The 18050-nt window shown below is 47.6% G+C and overlaps 20 non-coding genes and 1 pseudogene across 20 annotated transcripts; 5 read left to right on the top strand and 16 right to left on the bottom strand.

Annotated features, from left to right (window-relative positions):
* The first annotated feature begins 256 nt into the window (after positions 1-256).
* Positions 257-420, top strand: LOC142365798 (U1 spliceosomal RNA). The gene has a single exon (XR_012766655.1). It is a non-coding gene; the product is annotated as a U1 spliceosomal RNA (small nuclear RNA).
* A 548-nt stretch (positions 421-968) lies between these two features.
* On the top strand, positions 969-1132 carry LOC142402155 (U1 spliceosomal RNA). The gene has a single exon (XR_012773301.1). It is a non-coding gene; the product is annotated as a U1 spliceosomal RNA (small nuclear RNA).
* Positions 1133-1680: 548 nt separating this feature from the next.
* Positions 1681-1844, top strand: LOC142365920 (U1 spliceosomal RNA). Its single transcript, XR_012766679.1, has one exon. It is a non-coding gene; the product is annotated as a U1 spliceosomal RNA (small nuclear RNA).
* A 548-nt stretch (positions 1845-2392) lies between these two features.
* On the top strand, positions 2393-2556 carry LOC142366205 (U1 spliceosomal RNA). The gene has a single exon (XR_012766743.1). It is a non-coding gene; the product is annotated as a U1 spliceosomal RNA (small nuclear RNA).
* Positions 2557-3104: 548 nt separating this feature from the next.
* On the top strand, positions 3105-3268 carry LOC142365972 (U1 spliceosomal RNA). The gene has a single exon (XR_012766688.1). It is a non-coding gene; the product is annotated as a U1 spliceosomal RNA (small nuclear RNA).
* Positions 3269-3524: 256 nt separating this feature from the next.
* Positions 3525-3637, bottom strand: LOC142373097 (U5 spliceosomal RNA). The gene has a single exon (XR_012768397.1). It is a non-coding gene; the product is annotated as a U5 spliceosomal RNA (small nuclear RNA).
* Positions 3638-4241: 604 nt separating this feature from the next.
* LOC142371068 (5S ribosomal RNA) lies at positions 4242-4360 on the bottom strand. Its single transcript, XR_012767958.1, has one exon. It is a non-coding gene; the product is annotated as a 5S ribosomal RNA (ribosomal RNA).
* Positions 4361-4724: 364 nt separating this feature from the next.
* Positions 4725-4903, bottom strand: LOC142370511 (U2 spliceosomal RNA; annotated as a pseudogene).
* Positions 4904-10837: 5934 nt separating this feature from the next.
* LOC142373092 (U5 spliceosomal RNA) lies at positions 10838-10950 on the bottom strand. Its single transcript, XR_012768396.1, has one exon. It is a non-coding gene; the product is annotated as a U5 spliceosomal RNA (small nuclear RNA).
* A 614-nt stretch (positions 10951-11564) lies between these two features.
* LOC142400889 (5S ribosomal RNA) lies at positions 11565-11683 on the bottom strand. Its single transcript, XR_012772991.1, has one exon. It is a non-coding gene; the product is annotated as a 5S ribosomal RNA (ribosomal RNA).
* Positions 11684-12047: 364 nt separating this feature from the next.
* LOC142367667 (U2 spliceosomal RNA) lies at positions 12048-12238 on the bottom strand. The gene has a single exon (XR_012767148.1). It is a non-coding gene; the product is annotated as a U2 spliceosomal RNA (small nuclear RNA).
* A 305-nt stretch (positions 12239-12543) lies between these two features.
* LOC142374270 (U5 spliceosomal RNA) lies at positions 12544-12656 on the bottom strand. Its single transcript, XR_012768680.1, has one exon. It is a non-coding gene; the product is annotated as a U5 spliceosomal RNA (small nuclear RNA).
* Positions 12657-13270: 614 nt separating this feature from the next.
* On the bottom strand, positions 13271-13389 carry LOC142371003 (5S ribosomal RNA). The gene has a single exon (XR_012767947.1). It is a non-coding gene; the product is annotated as a 5S ribosomal RNA (ribosomal RNA).
* Positions 13390-13753: 364 nt separating this feature from the next.
* Positions 13754-13944, bottom strand: LOC142369359 (U2 spliceosomal RNA). The gene has a single exon (XR_012767593.1). It is a non-coding gene; the product is annotated as a U2 spliceosomal RNA (small nuclear RNA).
* A 304-nt stretch (positions 13945-14248) lies between these two features.
* LOC142373078 (U5 spliceosomal RNA) lies at positions 14249-14361 on the bottom strand. Its single transcript, XR_012768391.1, has one exon. It is a non-coding gene; the product is annotated as a U5 spliceosomal RNA (small nuclear RNA).
* A 614-nt stretch (positions 14362-14975) lies between these two features.
* LOC142374877 (5S ribosomal RNA) lies at positions 14976-15094 on the bottom strand. Its single transcript, XR_012768830.1, has one exon. It is a non-coding gene; the product is annotated as a 5S ribosomal RNA (ribosomal RNA).
* Positions 15095-15458: 364 nt separating this feature from the next.
* LOC142369011 (U2 spliceosomal RNA) lies at positions 15459-15649 on the bottom strand. The gene has a single exon (XR_012767492.1). It is a non-coding gene; the product is annotated as a U2 spliceosomal RNA (small nuclear RNA).
* Positions 15650-15953: 304 nt separating this feature from the next.
* On the bottom strand, positions 15954-16066 carry LOC142373073 (U5 spliceosomal RNA). Its single transcript, XR_012768390.1, has one exon. It is a non-coding gene; the product is annotated as a U5 spliceosomal RNA (small nuclear RNA).
* Positions 16067-16680: 614 nt separating this feature from the next.
* LOC142374816 (5S ribosomal RNA) lies at positions 16681-16799 on the bottom strand. The gene has a single exon (XR_012768813.1). It is a non-coding gene; the product is annotated as a 5S ribosomal RNA (ribosomal RNA).
* Positions 16800-17163: 364 nt separating this feature from the next.
* On the bottom strand, positions 17164-17354 carry LOC142370116 (U2 spliceosomal RNA). Its single transcript, XR_012767795.1, has one exon. It is a non-coding gene; the product is annotated as a U2 spliceosomal RNA (small nuclear RNA).
* Positions 17355-17658: 304 nt separating this feature from the next.
* LOC142373067 (U5 spliceosomal RNA) lies at positions 17659-17771 on the bottom strand. Its single transcript, XR_012768389.1, has one exon. It is a non-coding gene; the product is annotated as a U5 spliceosomal RNA (small nuclear RNA).
* Between the last annotated feature and the right edge of the window lie 279 nt (positions 17772-18050).

The raw sequence follows: 18050 nt of genomic DNA, 5'->3' as shown, positions 1-18050 counted from the left end.
ATTTTCCCAGTGTGGGTGGGTGTGGCTCTAGAGATGGGGAGAGTGGAAAAACTAAATCAATTTGTGCTCCAAGTTCCTTGGTTGTTGAAACAAGAACTGATCAGAAAGATGAAGAAAAGCCGGACTGTTTTAATCTGCAAGCTTTTCAGATTCAGGTTAGCTGCTGGCAGGGTACTGCAGACAGTTGAATTTGCTGCACCGTCCGGCCGAGTGAGGCACCTGGAAAAGAGGTGTCAGCCTCTGACAGTTCCAACTCATACTTACCTGGCAGGGGAGATACCATGATCAAGAAGGTGGTTCACCCAGGACGAGGCTCAGCCATTGCACACTGGCTGTACTGACCCTTGCGAATTCCCTAAATGTGGGAATCTCGACTGCATAATTTCTGGTAGTGGGGGACTGCGTTCGCGCTCTCCCCTGATTTGACTGTATAACGTGAATATCCCTGGGCAACTCTACCTTGGTTTTTGTCCTGGCGTTGCTGCTTTAACGACACCTTTCCATCTTTAAAACCCATGTTTTGCAAGGTTTGCTGAATGCTGCGGCAGGTCTGCACAGCTGATATGCAGCTGCGCAGTTGTCAGGTGAGGTCATACGGTGCAGTCACCCCAGGCAGGTGGGCGTTGCCTTAGTGATGGCAACAACGAGATGAGAATACGGCAGCATTTCTGCACTGGAGATATTAAGCCGTGAGGGTTTGCCTCAACTAAGAATTTTCCCAGTGTGGGTGGGTGTGGCTCTAGAGACGGGGAGAGTGGAAAAACTAAATCAATTTATGCTCCAAATTCCTTGGTTGTTGAAACAAGAACTGATCAGAAAGATGAAGAAAAGCCGGACTGTTTTAGTCTGCAAGCTTTTCAGATTCAGGTTAGCTGCTGGCATGGCACTGCAGACAGTTGAATTTGCTGCACCGTCCGGCCGAGTGAGGCACCTGGAAAAGAGGTGTCAGCCTCTGACAGTTCCAACTCATACTTACCTGGCAGGGGAGATACCATGATCAAGAAGGTGGTTCACCCAGGACGAGGCTCAGCCATTGCACACCGGCTGTACTGACCCTTGCGAATTCCCCAAATGTGGGAATCTCGACTGCATAATTTCTGGTAGTGGGGGACTGCGTTCGCGCTCTCCCCTGATTTGACTGTATAACGTAAATATCCCTGGGTAACTCTACCTTGGTTTTTGTTCTGGCGTTGCTGCTTTAATGACACCTTTCCATCTTTAAAACCCATGTTTTGCAAGGTTTGCTGAATGCTGCGGCAGGTCTGCACAGCTGATATGCAGCTGCGCAGTTGTCAGGTGAGGTCATACAGTGCAGTCACCCCAGGCAGGTGGGCGTTGCCTTAGTGATGGCAACAACGAGATGAGAATACGGCAGCATTTCTGCACTGGAGATATTAAGCCGTGAGGGTTTGGCTCAACTAAGAATTTTCCCAGTGTGGGTGGGTGTGGCTCTAGAGATGGGGAGAGTGGAAAAACTAAATCAATTTGTGCTCCAAGTTCCTTGGTTGTTGAAACAAGAACTGATCAGAAAGATGAAGAAAAGCCGGACTGTTTTAATCTGCAAGCTTTTCAGATTCAGGTTAGCTGCTGGCAGGGCACTGCAGACAGTTGAATTTGCTGCACCGTCTGGCCGAGTGAGGCACCTGGAAAAGAGGTGTCAGCCTCTGACAGTTCCAACTCATACTTACCTGGCAGGGGAGATACCATGATCAAGAAGGTGGTTCACCCAGGACGAGGCTCAGCCATTGCACACCGGCTGTACTGACCCTTGCGAATTCCCCAAATGTGGGAATCTCGACTGCATAATTTCTGGTAGTGGGGTACTGCGTTCGCGCTCTCCCCTGATTTGACTGTATAACGTAAATATCCCTGGGCAACTCTACCTTGGTTTTTGTCCTGGCGTTGCTGCTTTAACGACACCTTTCCATCTTTAAAACTCATGTTTTGCAAGGTTTGCTGAATGCTGCGGCAGGTCTGCACAGCTGATATGCAGCTGCGCAGTTGTCAGGTGAGGTCATACGGTGCAGTCACCCCAGGCAGGTGGGCGTTGCCTTAGTGATGGCAACAACGAGATGAGAATACGGCAGCATTTCTGCACTGGAGATATTAAGCCGTGAGGGTTTGCCTCAACTAAGAATTTTCCCAGTGTGGGTGGGTGTGGCTCTAGAGACGGGGAGAGTGGAAAAACTAAATCAATTTGTGCTCCAAATTCCTTGGTTGTTGAAACAAGAACTGATCAGAAAGATGAAGAAAAGCCGGACTGTTTTAATCTGCAAGCTTTTCAGATTCAGGTTAGCTGCTGGCATGGCACTGCAGACAGTTGAATTTGCTGCACCGTCCGGCCGAGTGAGGCACCTGGAAAAGAGGTGTCAGCCTCTGACAGTTCCAACTCATACTTACCTGGCAGGGGAGATACCATGATCAAGAAGGTGGTTCACCCAGGACGAGGCTCAGCCATTGCACACCGGCTGTACTGACCCTTGCGAATTCCCCAAATGTGGGAATCTCGACTGCATAATTTCTGGTAGTGGAGGACTGCGTTCGCGCTCTCCCCTGATTTGACTGTATAACGTAAATATCCCTGGGTAACTCTACCTTGGCTTTTGTTCTGGCGTTGCTGCTTTAATGACACCTTTCCATCTTTAAAACCCATGTTTTGCAAGGTTTGCTGAATGCTGCGGCAGGTCTGCACAGCTGATATGCAGCTGCGCAGTTGTCAGGTGAGGTCATACAGTGCAGTCACCCCAGGCAGGTGGGCGTTGCCTTAGTGATGGCAACAACGAGATGAGAATACGGCAGCATTTCTGCACGGAAGATATTAAGCCTTGAGGGTTTGGCTCAACTAAGAATTTTCCCAGTGTGGGTGGGTGTGGCTCTAGAGATGGGGAGAGTGGAAAAACTAAATCAATTTGTGCTCCAAGTTCCTTGGTTGTTGAAACAAGAACTGATCAGAAAGATGAAGAAAAGCCGGACTGTTTTAATCTGCAAGCTTTTCAGATTCAGGTTAGCTGCTGGCATGGCACTGCAGACAGTTGAATTTGCTGCACCGTCCGGCCGAGTGAGGCACCTGGGAAAGAGTTGTCAGCCTCTGACAATTCCAACTCATACTTACCTTGCAGGGGAGATACCATGATCAAGAAGGTGGTTCACCCAGGACGAGGCTCAGCCATTGCACACCGGCTGTACTGACCCTTGCGAATTCCCCAAATGTGGGAATCTCGACTGCATAATTTCTGGTAGTGGGGGACTGCGTTCGCGCTCTCCCCTGATTTGACTGTATAATGTAAATATCCCTGGGCAACTCTACCTTGGTTTTTGTTCTGGCGTTGCAGTGAGCACTCTTCAGCCGTTTCAGATGGTACAACTTTGCACTCCCGCCCACACCACTGAGCACCATTCAAACAACAACAATTTAGCGCTCCAGCTTTGAACATGGGCACGGTCTCAACAAATAAGGTGACTCTACTCCGAGAAATCACTTGGCACAGCAAGAAGATTTCCTTTGCACAGACAGAATGGGCTTCACCCGCAAAGGTAAAGCCTTCCAAAAATAGAAACAACTCATTAATGCTGCTCTCCACGGAAGTCTTTAGTAAAAGGCGAAAGACTTGTACGTTATGAAGAGAAACCAGAGTACGAGTATTTGACACTGCGGGAGCAGTGCATCAGGCTAGTTGGCATAGCCACCTTCCCCACGGTGAGCTTTGCTTGGTTGAGACGCTGGCTCCTCGGCCGACCAGGTAGGAACAATCGGGCCCTATTCAATGGCTGCTTTGTCTTTTACTCTGTGCAAAAGACTAGGGGTCTTGAGGCTTTGTTCTGACCGCTCATTGGGTGTAGAGCTTTTTTTCAAGCAATTCTCCCAGTCGGCCCAATCCCAGAGCCATCTCAAAGTGGAGTTCACTTTCACTCTCTTTTCGCAGACTAAAAGCCAGAGTTTTATCTCAGAAGCTAAGCAGAGTCGGGCCTGGTTAGTACTTGGATGGGGAGACCGCCTGGGAATACCAGGTGCTGTAAGCCTTTTGGCTTCTCCAGGCGCATGCAGTTTGACTGCGTCAAATGCAAAGGCAGTCCCTGTTTGACTTTTTGGAACTGCTCCTTTGTCAGGACAAAGTTAAATGTATGAGGATCAAAGGCAACCATGACCTGGGACACCTTAGCAGATCCAGGATCAGCAAGATGGATCACAGGGTGATCAACAGATGTTTCAACAAAAGACATGCAGAGAGAAGAGAGAAAAATGCTTACAGCACCTGGTATTCCCAAGCGGTCTCCCATCCAAGTACTAACCAGGCCCGACCCTGCTTGGCTTCCGAGTTCGGACGAGATCGGGCGTGTTCAGGGCGGTGTGGCCGTAAGCCACAGTCCTCGTGACAAATATGTGTTACATAGGTGCTGGAACCATACGTTTCCCCTATTTTACCAGAGAGTTGACTTGAGAGGCTGATGTTGAGCCTGCACGTCGACTTCCCTGATGTGTTTTTTCTCTGCAGCTGAAAATGGGACTCTCAGATAACTTAGTGTGTGTCTGTCAAGCTCCTCTGTTCTCTGTGTGTAGTTTGGTGTTCATGGTCATACAGAGAAACCAGGGAAGCTCAATCCCACGACGTGCTCATAAACTGCGTCTTTTCTAAAGATTATAGTTGTATTTTAGAAGTCAGAATACAATGGCTCCCTGAAACTACCACCATGTACCGCTGGTTTTGTTATTTCACAAGAGTTGGGAAGAGTGCACCATTCCCGGCGGCACTGCAGTACCGGGACGATGCGTGGAGTGAACGGAGCAAGCCCCTTTTTCATCCCCTGTGCCTAAAAATCCATTTAATATGTAGTCCTCATATAGAGGACGTATCAGATATTAAACTGATAAGAACAGATTTTTTTTTCTTTTGAAAAAATTTATTGACACTAATACATCACATTTTCATAAAAACTTCATATTTAAGACATATGTTTTACCTATGAATAAAAACATCAATAAATAAGTGTAATCTGTATAACCACATTTAAAACAACAACAATAAAACAAGTTTTCCATGGGATATTCCAGATAAGGTCAATGTTGTCTAAGGTAAAAGTTACATGTGAAGTAGTTCTCATGCGAGTAGCAGTTTGTATTGAGTGTCTTTAAAAAGGAGTGCATTAGTTAAAATGCTCTCTTCCAAGTCCATTTTTTGTGCAGGAGCGCAGTGAGTCCCTACCCAGGGAAACTCATTTCGCTCCCCCAAACAGTAGGTCTCTCGGGATCCTGTCGTGGTGCTCAGAGGAGATCCCCACCCTGTTGCTCCTTCCCACCTGCCTCACCCGGAGAGCCAGGCCGTCGCTGCTTTGACCTTTTTGTGTGTAGCTCCGGCTCCTTCATCCGAATGGGCACAGAGGCGATTCTTCTTTGTGGATGTGTCCTAGGCCCGCCGCCTGCAGCTCCGGCCGCTTGAGCCGCCGCTGCGGCCATCCGGATCACAGCCACGGGGGGGATCTGCATGCGCTTCCTCACCAGCAAGTTCCTGGAGGTCCACATGGCGTCTTTCATAGCGGCTAGGGTGAGCCACTGCTTGGCAAAGTCATTTTTTTTTTATTTTTGTTTGGCTCACCCCATAGAGCACGAGTTGTGCTGTGAGGACCTCCCTTGCTGGCAAGTACGGGAATTGCAAGGAGCCGGCTGTTGCCCACTGGTCTGCAGCAGCGCTGCACTCCCAGAGCAGGTGCCTCACCGACTCGGGCGCGCCACAACCAGGTCGCGGGCAGGTTGAGATCGCTGACATGCCCCGGGAGTGCATAACGGACCTGACTGGGAGGATCTCATGAGCCACCATCCACGACAGGTCCCGGAGTCTGTTTGGGAGAGCGGAATGGTTGACGTTGCACCAAACTGTTGAGGGCTCGCCGAACGCGAGCCCACGCACTGGACTCACTGGTTCCCGCCCCTGCACAACAGAAATCAAAGAGCGGTGGTTTGTTAAAACATGCAACTCCTCTGCCTCCAAGTTAAAATGCTTTAAGAACGTCTGGATAAAAGCATAGGATGGTGGCAGGTTAAAAGACACAGGCACTTTTAGGTCGGTGGGTAAAATCTTCAGTCTTCTGAGGTAAGAACCCATCCAGAATCGTGTCATTGCTTTAGTTTTGGGGTTTCCGGATGGGTCTGTGGCCTGTAGGATGTGCAGTGTAGTGTATCTGCTTCCTAAAAACAAATAAAAATCAGGCACTCCTTTTCCTCCTTTCTCTTTTTGTTTCTTCATTACATCTCTCCTCAGTCTTTCCCACTTGGAGCCCCACAGAAAATAAAAAATGGCTCGGTCCAGGTCTAAAAGCACTTTTCTAGGTGGGATAAAAACAGAACTGATTAGTAAAAGCAAAGGTAAAATCACGGCTTTGATGATTAAAACCTTTCCTTCAATGGTCAGTCCTCTAAGTCCCCAGTATCCTAGTCTTTGCTTTACTTTCCCTACCACGTCTGGCCAGTTTGATGTCCCTCCCCCTTCCTTGTCAAAATTAATCCCCAGTATTTTCTGTTTTGTCTGGGTTATAGTCACGGGGAGTCCTGCAGTCTCAGTCGCTGTCCATGGCCCGTAAAATTGGGCTTGGGTCTCGTTTCTGTTTAGTTTTGCCCCAGAGGCCCGTCCATACCAGTCAGTCAAGTCCAGAGTCCTATTGATGGATATTAGGTCTGTACATAAAATGTTTACGTCGTCCATATATAAAACACACTTTGTCGATAGTCCCCCGCTCCCCGGGACTCTCACCCCATTGATTCGGTGGTCCCTTCTCAAGCTCTGTGCCAGTGGTTCGACAAAGATGATGTAGAGGAGGGCAGATAACGGACAACCCTGACGGACACCGCAGTGGATGTTTACTGCTTTTGTCAGATGCCCGTTAACAAGGAATTTGCTGGTAATGCCCCGGTACAGCAGACCCACCCAAGCTATAAACCTTTCTGGGAACCCCATTTTTTGCAGTACCTGGAAAAGGTACTGGTGCGAGACCCGATCAAAGGCTTTCTCAAAGTCTAAATTTAGGACTGCTAGCCGAATGTTTCTGTCTCTCGCATAACAGATGGTGTCTCGGATCAGTACGAGGCTGTCGGTTATCTTCCTCCCCGGGATGGCACAGGCTTGATCCGGGTGAATCAGGTCTTCTAAAAACAAGGACATACGTGAAGCTAAAAGTTTACTAAAAAGTTTACAGTCAAAGTTTAAAAGTGTAATCGGTCTCCAATTCTTCAAGTCAGTCTTGTCTTTTTTTTTGTGAAGAAGAGTCACTATCCCTGCTCTAAAACTGTCAGGAAGTCGCTCAAGTTGCTCAAATTCCATAAAAACAGTAAACAAGTCAGGTGCTAAAATATCCCAAAAGGTCAAATAAAATTCTACGGGAAGTCCATCTTGTCCTGGGGACTTCCCTTTCTTAAAATTTGTAAAACATTTATTTAACTCTGAAATTGTAAAATCTTGGGTTAAAAGCACACTGTCTTTTACTGTTTTTTCTATGAAATTTAAAACTTCTGTCATGGTGTCCATTTCAACAGGTTTTTGTTCGTACAATTCACGATAAAATTGTTCAACAGCTTGTTTAATTTCTTCCATTGAATCAACTGTGCACCCGTTCTCTTTTGTTAGCTTTAAAATGGCCCCCCCTTTATTCACAATTTTCTTAAAAAAAAATACCTTGTGCACTTCTCTCCTTCCTCTATTTCTCGTTCCCTGCTTCTTAAAATGACACCCTTACTTTTAATATCTGCTAAAATCGACATCTCTGTTTTCACTTGTTTAATTTCATCATTAAAATCCATCCCTTGTTGGTTTAATTTAAAATAGCGCTGTAGTCGCTTCTGCAGTCCCATCATGCGTCTGTTTTCCCTATTCTTTTTTCTCCTACCTGCCTGTCTAAAGAAAGTCTGGGTCTTTTCCTTCACCATTTCCCACCAGTGTGCACGTGTATCGTAAAAGTCTTGAAGGGTCTGCCACTCGTGGTACTGCTCCCGGTACTGACTAACTATTTCATTTTCTTTTAAAAGGGAGCAGTTTAGTTTCCACAGACCACTTCCAGAAGTCACACCCGAAGAGAGTGATAGGGTGCAGGAAAGCATCAGGTGATCAGAAAAGAAAACGGGGGTCAATCTAGCATCGGTTGGTGGGCAGTCCCGTGTAAAAAGGTAGTCTATACGAGAGGCTCTGGTGCCATCACCACTGAACCAGGTGAAGCCCTCCTCTCTGGGATGCATGGTTTTAAAACAGTCCTGAAGTTTAAAATCCTTGCATATGCCCTGTAATAAAACCGATGTTTTGTCAACTTTAAAAAATTCCCCTGCTCTTTTTCTGTCACTCCTGCTTAAAATACAGTTAAAATCACCCCCTAAAACTAGTGGTGCCCTACCTAGCATGTGGGACTGCAAGTCTTCTAAAAGGTCATACCGGTCATTTTTTTCGTTAAAGCCATAAATATTTAAGAGGTTAAAATCTTGTCCCATAAAAGTCAAATGTGCTAAAAGTGCCCGTCCGTCTCTCACCACAGTGCTGCCCTTCACCAGAACCTGAGGGTTTTTGATCAAAATGGCCACTCCATCATTTTTGTTTTGGTTGGATCCACTCCACAATGATGTCTGTGGCCACATCTCCTCCCACTGTCTGTAGTGCTTTAAAAACGGTAGGCCGCATTCCTGTATTAAAAGAACATCTGACTTAAAAGAACTAAGAAAGGATAAAACACTCTGGGCTCTAACTTTTGACTTTACACTTCTCACATTAATAGTTGAGAGAGTGAGTGTCATGAGTATGGTTAAAAACAACAGGTATGACATCTTAAAAGACTAAATGAGGGTTAAAACATTTAAAATGTCTTAAAAGCAGTTATGTAATTTCTTGTGAACGGAGCTCTTCCTTCACTTCTACAGGTGAGAGGCGAGGGTGTTGAGCTCTATTCCCCGGTCGGACTCTGGGGGTTGGCCTTTGTTGCAAGGTTTTGTTAAACTTTGAGTCTCGAGGGGTTGATTGCAGAACTACATTTAAAAAAGAGACCTCATTTGGTGAATTGGAGGGGAAGACTCTGGGCTCCTCCACAGATGAACTGTCTGAGGTAGTCCCAGCTCTTCCCCTCTTCTCTGAGACTATAGGAGAATCAGAGGACAATTCTGATGCAAGCCTCTTTGTTTGCTGGGCATCTGGGAGGGAGGCATCCTCGCTATCATCCTGTGATTGGACTTCTTCACATTCTGAACTAGCTCCGCCTTCTGCCTGCACCACCTCCTCCTCCTCCTCTCCAGAACTCTCCATTGGTGGGGGTGTAGCAGGCCCCTCCCCCTCCTCGGCCTCACCTGACTGCTGTCCACCATTCAGGGATTTTGGCGGGAAGTTTGAATTTTCCAGCCCAGCTGTTTCAAGTAGCTCGTTAACTGCCTCGGTCTGCCCTCCATTTCCTTCCCGCGTTTTTTTGGATTTCAATTTGTTGGCAAAAGATTTTGGGCAATCTCTGAAGAGGTGGTTTGATTCTCCACAGAGATTGCACTTTCTGCCATTCGTACACTCTTCGAAGTGTGACCGATTCCTCTACATTTGACACAAAACACCTTCGTGCAGGCCTCCACCAGGTGCCCGTGCTCCCCACATTTGCGGCAGAGTTTGGGCTGTCCCTGGAAGTGGATGTAGCCTCTGTTTTCTCCCAAGACAATCATTGATGGGAGATGTTTCAGGCCCTGGAAGCCCTGGGGGTCTTGCCATTGTTGGATGGGGACCCTCCAGGCGCAGTTCCAGATGCCGTCGACATCCCTCACCTTCATTGCCTGGCCTTTAACAGTGCAGAATCTTCCCAACCATATACAGATATCTTCTGCGTTCACCATTTCATTGAACATTCTGACAATTACTGTCTTCAGAGTATTGTCAGTAAGTTTCTCAACAGTAAACGCAGAAAACTGGGCTTGCACATTACCAAATCTCATCCAAAACTCCTGCAGCAAAGCTGCAGTGCGAAAACTTACATCGAAACCTTTGTTAAAAGGCAATGACAGGATGCAATTCAAATCGTCTGGCTTGAAGTTCAATATGTTTTGAATTAGCTTCCGAGAGAAGTCCAATCTGGACATCTCTATAAGCTTTCCTTCTTTTTCTTTAAATAAAAATCTAGCGCTGTGGTGCCTCCTCATGCCAGCATAGTTTGCCGACATGATGGAGGCACCACAAACAGTTTTTAAATAAAATGCTTAAAAGAACAAAAATAAATATCACACTAAAAGCCCAATAAAAGAGTAAAAAGTGGATGAAAAGGTACTAAAAATGGATACTTACCTTACTCTAAAAAAATGGAACACCGGCACCGACCCTGTTTCAGCTGAAACTCGTTCAAAAAGCAAAAACCTGGAAAAAAAAAGGGTAATACAAGAAAATTTAAAGACAAAGAACTCCAACTACAAACGACTTGGAATACTTTGATCGAACGCAAAAAAGAACCTCCAAAGCGAGAAAGATTTAATGCCGAAAAGGCATAAAATAGTCAACCCAAAGGAGGCGATAGCAGTCTTAGCCAAAAGGCCGAGAAGCGATAACCCTCCACTGTTTCACGTCCGAGAGCCCTTCCTGGCACAATGCGCACTTGTGGCGGTGCTCTTTTTTTGCCTACAAAGCGTCACTTTGCACCTCCGCCCACCCGCTGCAGTGAGCACTCTTCAGCCGTTTCAGATGGTACAACTTTGCACTCCCGCCCACTCCACTGAGCACCGTTCAAACAACAACAATTTAGCGCTCCAGGCTTTGAACATGGGCACGGTCTCAAGAAATAAGGTGACTCTACTCCGAGAAGTCACTTGGCACAGCAAGAAGATTTCCTTTGCACAGACAGAATGGGCTTCACCCGCAAAGGTAAAGCCTTCCAAAAATAGAAACAACTCATTAATGCTGCTCTCCACGGAAGTCTTTAGTAAAAGGCGAAAGACTTGTACGTTATGAAGAGAAACCAGAGTACGAGTATTTGACACTGCGGGAGCAGTGCATCAGGCTAGTTGGCATAGCCACCTTCCCCACGGTGAGCTTTGCTTGGTTGAGACGCTGGCTCCTCGGCCGACCAGGTAGGAACAATCGGGCCCTATTCAATGGCTGCTTTGTCTTTTACTCTGTGCAAAAGACTAGGGGTCTTGAGGCTTTGTTCTGACCGCTCATTGGGTGTAGAGCTTTTTTTCAAGCAATTCTCCCAGTCGGCCCAATCCCAGAGCCATCTCAAAGTGGAGTTCACTTTCACTCTCTTTTCGCAGACTAAAAGCCAGAGTTTTATCTCAGAAGCTAAGCAGAGTCGGGCCTGGTTAGTACTTGGATGGGGAGACCGCCTGGGAATACCAGGTGCTGTAAGCCTTTTGGCTTCTCCAGGCGCATGCAGTTTGACTGCGTCAAATGCAAAGGCAGTCCCTGTTTGACTTTTTGGAACTGCTCCTTTGTCAGGACAAAGTTAAATGTATGAGGATCAAAGGCAACCATGACCTGGGACACCTTAGCAGATCCAGGATCAGCAAGATGGATCACAGGGTGATCAACAGATGTTTCAACAAAAGACATGCAGAGAGAAGAGAAGACAAGAGAGAAAAATGCTTACAGCACCTGGTATTCCCAAGCGGTCTCCCATCCAAGTACTAACCAGGCCCGAACCTGCTTGGCTTCCGAGTTCGGACGAGATCGGGCGTGTTCAGGGCGGTGTGGCCGTAAGCCACAGTCCCCGTGACAAATATGTGTTACATAGGTGCTGGAACCATACGTTGCCCCTATTTTACCAGAGAGTTGGCTTGAGAGGCTGATGTTGAGCCTGCACGTCGACTTCCCTGATGTGATTGTTCTCTGCAGCTGCAAATGGGACTCTCAGATAACTTAGTGTGTGTCTGTCAAGCTCCTCTGTTCTCTGTGTGTAGTTTGGTGTTCATGGTCATACAGAGAAACCAGGGAAGCTCAATCCCACGACGTGCTCATAAACTGCGTCTTTTCTAAAGATTATAGTTCCATTTTAGAAGTCAGAATACAATGGCTCCCTGAAACTACCACCATGTACCGCTGGTTTTGTTATTTCACAAGAGTTGGGAAGAGTGCACCGTTCCCGGCGGCACTGCAGTACCGGGTCGATGCGTGGAGTGAACGGAGCAAGCCCCTTTTTCAACCCCTGTGCCTAAAAATCCATTTAATATGTAGTCCTCATATAGAGGACGTATCAGATATTAAACTGATAAGAACAGATACTACACTTGATCTTAGCCAAAAGGCCGAGAAGCGATAACCCTCCACTGTTTCACGTCCGAGAGCCCTTCCTGGCACAATGCGCACTTGTGGCGGTGCTCTTTTTTTGCCTACAAAGCGTCACTTTGCACCTCCGCCCACCCGCTGCAGTGAGCACTCTTCAGCCGTTTCAGATGGTACAACTTTGCACTCCCGCCCGCTCCACTGAGCACCATTCAAACAACAACAATTTAGCGCTCCAGGCTTTGAACATGGGCACGGTCTCAAGAAATAAGGTGACTCTACTCCGAGAAGTCACTTGGCACAGCAAGAAGATTTCCTTTGCACAGACAGAATGGGCTTCACCCGCAAAGGTAAAGCCTTCCAAAAACAGAAACAACTCATTAATGCTGCTCTCCACGGAAGTCTTTAGTAAAAGGCGAAAGACTTGTACGTCATGAAGAGAAACCAGAGTACGAGTATTTGACACTGCGGGAGCAGTGCATCAGGCTAGTTGGCATAGCCACCTTCCCCACGGTGAGCTTTGCTTGGTTGAGACGCTGGCTCCTCGGCCGACCAGGTAGGAACAATCGGGCCCTATTCAATGGCTGCTTTGTCTTTTACTCTGTGCAAAAGACTAGGGGTCTTGAGGCTTTGTTCTGACCGCTCATTGGGTGTAGAGCTTTTTTTCAAGCAATTCTCCCAGTCGGCCCAATCCCAGAGCCATCTCAAAGTGGAGTTCACTTTCACTCTCTTTTCGCAGACTAAAAGCCAGAGTTTTATCTCAGAAGCTAAGCAGAGTCGGGCCTGGTTAGTACTTGGATGGGGAGACCGCCTGGGAATACCAGGTGCTGTAAGCCTTTTGGCTTCTCCAGGCGCATGCAGTTTGACTGCGTCAAATGCAAAGGCAGTCCCTGTTTGACTTTTTGGAACTGCTCCTTTGTCAGGACAAAGTTAAATGTATGAGGATCAAAGGCAACCATGACCTGGGACACCTTAGCAGATCCAGGATCAGCAAGATGGATCACAGGGTGATCAACAGATGTTTCAACAAAAGACATGCAGAGAGAAGAGAAGACAAGAGAGAAAAATGCTTACAGCACCTGGTATTCCCAAGCGGTCTCCCATCCAAGTACTAACCAGGCCCGACCCTGCTTGGCTTCCGAGTTCGGACGAGATCGGGCGTGTTCAGGGCGGTGTGGCCGTAAGCCACAGTCCCCGTGACAAATATGTGTTACATAGGTGCTGGAACCATACGTTGCCCCTATTTTACCAGAGAGTTGGCTTGAGAGGCTGATGTTGAGCCTGCACGTCGACTTCCCTGATGTGATTGTTCTCTGCAGCTGAAAATGGGACTCTCAGATAACTTAGTGTGTGTCTGTCAAGCTCCTCTGTTCTCTGTGTGTAGTTTGGTGTTCATGGTCATACAGAGAAACCAGGGAAGCTCAATCCCACGACGTGCTCATAAACTGCGTCTTTTCTAAAGATTATAGTTCCATTTTAGAAGTCAGAATACAACGGCTCCCTGAAACTACCACCATGTACCGCTGGTTTTGTTATTTCACAAGAGTTGGGAAGAGTGCACCGTTCCCGGCGGCACTGCAGTACCGGGTCGATGCGTGGAGTGAACGGAGCAAACCCCTTTTTCAACCCCTGTGCCTAAAAATCCATTTAATATGTAGTCCTCATATAGAGGACGTATCAGATATTAAACTGATAAGAACAGATACTACACTTGATCTTAGCCAAAAGGCCGAGAAGCGATAACCCTCCACTGTTTCACGTCCGAGAGCCCTTCCTGGCACAATGCGCACTTGTGGCGGTGCTCTTTTTTTGCCTACAAAGCGTCACTTTGCACCTCCGCCCACCCGCTGCAGTGAGCACTCTTCAGCCGTTTCAGATGGTACAACTTTGCACTCCCGCCCGCTCCACTGAGCACCATTCAAACAACAACAATTTAGCGCTCCAGCTTTGAACATGGGCACGGTCTCAAGAAATAAGGTGACTCTACTCCGAGAAGTCACTTGGCACAGCAAGAAGATTTCCTTTGCACAGACAGAATGGGCTTCACCCGCAAAGGTAAAGCCTTCCAAAAATAGAAACAACTCATTAATGCTGCTCTCCACGGAAGTCTTTAGTAAAAGGCGAAAGACTTGTACGTTATGAAGAGAAACCAGAGTACGAGTATTTGACACTGCGGGAGCAGTGCATCAGGCTAGTTGGCATAGCCACCTTCCCCACGGTGAGCTTTGCTTGGTTGAGACGCTGGCTCCTCGGCCGACCAGGTAGGAACAATCGGGCCCTATTCAATGGCTGCTTTGTCTTTTACTCTGTGCAAAAGACTAGGGGTCTTGAGGCTTTGTTCTGACCGCTCATTGGGTGTAGAGCTTTTTTTCAAGCAATTCTCCCAGTCGGCCCAATCCCAGAGCCATCTCAAAGTGGAGTTCACTTTCACTCTCTTTTCGCAGACTAAAAGCCAGAGTTTTATCTCAGAAGCTAAGCAGAGTCGGGCCTGGTTAGTACTTGGATGGGGAGACCGCCTGGGAATACCAGGTGCTGTAAGCCTTTTGGCTTCTCCAGGCGCATGCAGTTTGACTGCGTCAAATGCAAAGGCAGTCCCTGTTTGACTTTTTGGAACTGCTCCTTTGTCAGGACAAAGTTAAATGTATGAGGATCAAAGGCAACCATGACCTGGGACACCTTAGCAGATCCAGGATCAGCAAGATGGATCACAGGGTGATCAACAGATGTTTCAACAAAAGACATGCAGAGAGAAGAGAAGAGAAGAGAGAAAAATGCTTACAGCACCTGGTATTCCCAAGCGGTCTCCCATCCAAGTACTAACCAGGCCCTACCCTGCTTGGCTTCCGAGTTCGGACGAGATCGGGCGTGTTCAGGGCGGTGTGGCCGTAAGCCACAGTCCCCGTGACAAATATGTGTTACATAGGTGCTGGAACCATACGTTGCCCCTATTTTACCAGAGAGTTGGCTTGAGAGGCTGATGTTGAGCCTGCACGTCGACTTCCCTGATGTGATTGTTCTCTGCAGCTGCAAATGGGACTCTCAGATAACTTAGTGTGTGTCTGTCAAGCTCCTCTGTTCTCTGTGTGTAGTTTGGTGTTCATGGTCATACAGAGAAACCAGGGAAGCTCAATCCCACGACGTGCTCATAAACTGCGTCTTTTCTAAAGATTATAGTTCCATTTTAGAAGTCAGAATACAATGGCTCCCTGAAACTACCACCATGTACCGCAGGTTTTGTTATTTCACAAGAGTTGGGAAGAGTGCACCGTTCCCAGCGGCACTGCAGTACCGGGTCGATGCGTGGAGTGAACGGAGCAAGCCCCTTTTTCAACCCCTGTGCCTAAAAATCCATTTAATATGTAGTCCTCATATAGAGGACGTATCAGATATTAAACTGATAAGAACAGATACTACACTTGATCTTAGCCAAAAGGCCGAGAAGCGATAACCCTCCACTGTTTCACGTCCGACAGCCCTTCCTGGCACAATGCGCACTTGTGGCGGTGCTCTTTTTTTGCCTACAAAGCGTCACTTTGCACCTCCGCCCACCCGCTGCAGTGAGCACTCTTCAGCCGTTTCAGATGGTACAACTTTGCACTCCCGCCCGCTCCACTGAGCACCATTCAAACAACAACAATTTAGCGCTCCAGCTTTGAACATGGGCACGGTCTCAAGAAATAAGGTGACTCTACTCCGAGAAGTCACTTGGCACAGCAAGAAGATTTCCTTTGCACAGACAGAATGGGCTTCACCCGCAAAGGTAAAGCCTTCCAAAAATAGAAACAACTCATTAATGCTGCTCTCCACGGAAGTCTTTAGTAAAAGGCGAAAGACTTGTACGTTATGAAGAGAAACCAGAGTACGAGTATTTGACACTGCGGGAGCAGTGCATCAGGCTAGTTGGCATAGCCACCTTCCCCACGGTGAGCTTTGCTTGGTTGAGACGCTGGCTCCTCGGCCGACCAGGTAGGAACAATCGGGCCCTATTCAATGGCTGCTTTGTCTTTTACTCTGTGCAAAAGACTAGGGGTCTTGAGGCTTTGTTCTGACCGCTCATTGGGTGTAGAGCTTTTTTTCAAGCAATTCTCCCAGTCGGCCCAATCCCAGAGCCATCTCAAAGTGGAGTTCACTTTCACTCTCTTTTCGCAGACTAAAAGCCAGAGTTTTATCTCAGAAGCTAAGCAGAGTCGGGCCTGGTTAGTACTTGGATGGGGAGACCGCCTGGGAATACCAGGTGCTGTAAGCCTTTTGGCTTCTCCAGGCGCATGCAGTTTGACTGCGTCAAATGCAAAGGCAGTCCCTGTTTGACTTTTTGGAACTGCTCCTTTGTCAGGACAAAGTTAAATGTATGAGGATCAAAGGCAACCATGACCTGGGACACCTTAGCAGATCCAGGATCAGCAAGATGGATCACAGGGTGATCAACAGATGTTTCAACAAAAGACATGCAGAGAGAAGAGAAGAGAAGAGAGAAAAATGCTTACAGCACCTGGTATTCCCAAGCGGTCTCCCATCCAAGTACTAACCAGGCCCTACCCTGCTTGGCTTCCGAGTTCGGACGAGATCGGGCGTGTTCAGGGCGGTGTGGCCGTAAGCCACAGTCCCCGTGACAAATATGTGTTACATAGGTGCTGGAACCATACGTTGCCCCTATTTTACCAGAGAGTTGGCTTGAGAGGCTGATGTTGAGCCTGCACGTCGACTTCCCTGATGTGATTGTTCTCTGCAGCTGCAAATGGGACTCTCAGATAACTTAGTGTGTGTCTGTCAAGCTCCTCTGTTCTCTGTGTGTAGTTTGGTGTTCATGGTCATACAGAGAAACCAGGGAAGCTCAATCCCACGACGTGCTCATAAACTGCGTCTTTTCTAAAGATTATAGTTCCATTTTAGAAGTCAGAATACAATGGCTCCCTGAAACTACCACCATGTACCGCAGGTTTTGTTATTTCACAAGAGTTGGGAAGAGTGCACCGTTCCCAGCGGCACTGCAGTACCGGGTCGATGCGTGGAGTGAACGGAGCAAGCCCCTTTTTCAACCCCTGTGCCTAAAAATCCATTTAATATGTAGTCCTCATATAGAGGACGTATCAGATATTAAACTGATAAGAACAGATAGTACACTTGATCTTAGCCAAAAGGCCGAGAAGCGATAACCCTCCACTGTTTCACGTCCGACAGCCCTTCCTGGCACAATGCGCACTTGTGGCGGTGCTCTTTTTTTGCCTACAAAGCGTCACTTTGCACCTCCGCCCACCCGCTGCAGTGAGCACTCTTCAGCCGTTTCAGATGGTACAACTTTGCACTCCCGCCCGCTCCACTGAGCACCATTCAAACAACAACAATTTAGCGCTCCAGCTTTGAACATGGGCACGGTCTCAAGAAATAAGGTGACTCTACTCCGAGAAGTCACTTGGCACAGCAAGAAGATTTCCTTTGCACAGACAGAATGGGCTTCACCCGCAAAGGTAAAGCCTTCCAAAAATAGAAACAACTCATTAATGCTGCTCTCCACGGAAGTCTTTAGTAAAAGGCGAAAGACTTGTACGTTATGAAGAGAAACCAGAGTACGAGTATTTGACACTGCGGGAGCAGTGCATCAGGCTAGTTGGCATAGCCACCTTCCCCACGGTGAGCTTTGCTTGGTTGAGACGCTGGCTCCTCGGCCGACCAGGTAGGAACAATCGGGCCCTATTCAATGGCTGCTTTGTCTTTTACTCTGTGCAAAAGACTAGGGGTCTTGAGGCTTTGTTCTGACCGCTCATTGGGTGTAGAGCTTTTTTTCAAGCAATTCTCCCAGTCGGCCCAATCCCAGAGCCATCTCAAAGTGGAGTTCACTTTCACTCTCTT

This window comes from Odontesthes bonariensis, chromosome 2, assembly GCF_027942865.1.
Source record: "Odontesthes bonariensis isolate fOdoBon6 chromosome 2, fOdoBon6.hap1, whole genome shotgun sequence".
NCBI lineage: Eukaryota > Metazoa > Chordata > Actinopteri > Atheriniformes > Atherinopsidae > Odontesthes > Odontesthes bonariensis.
Note: the sequence above shows the minus strand (reverse complement) of the source record. Positions and strands in the feature narration are given on the sequence as shown.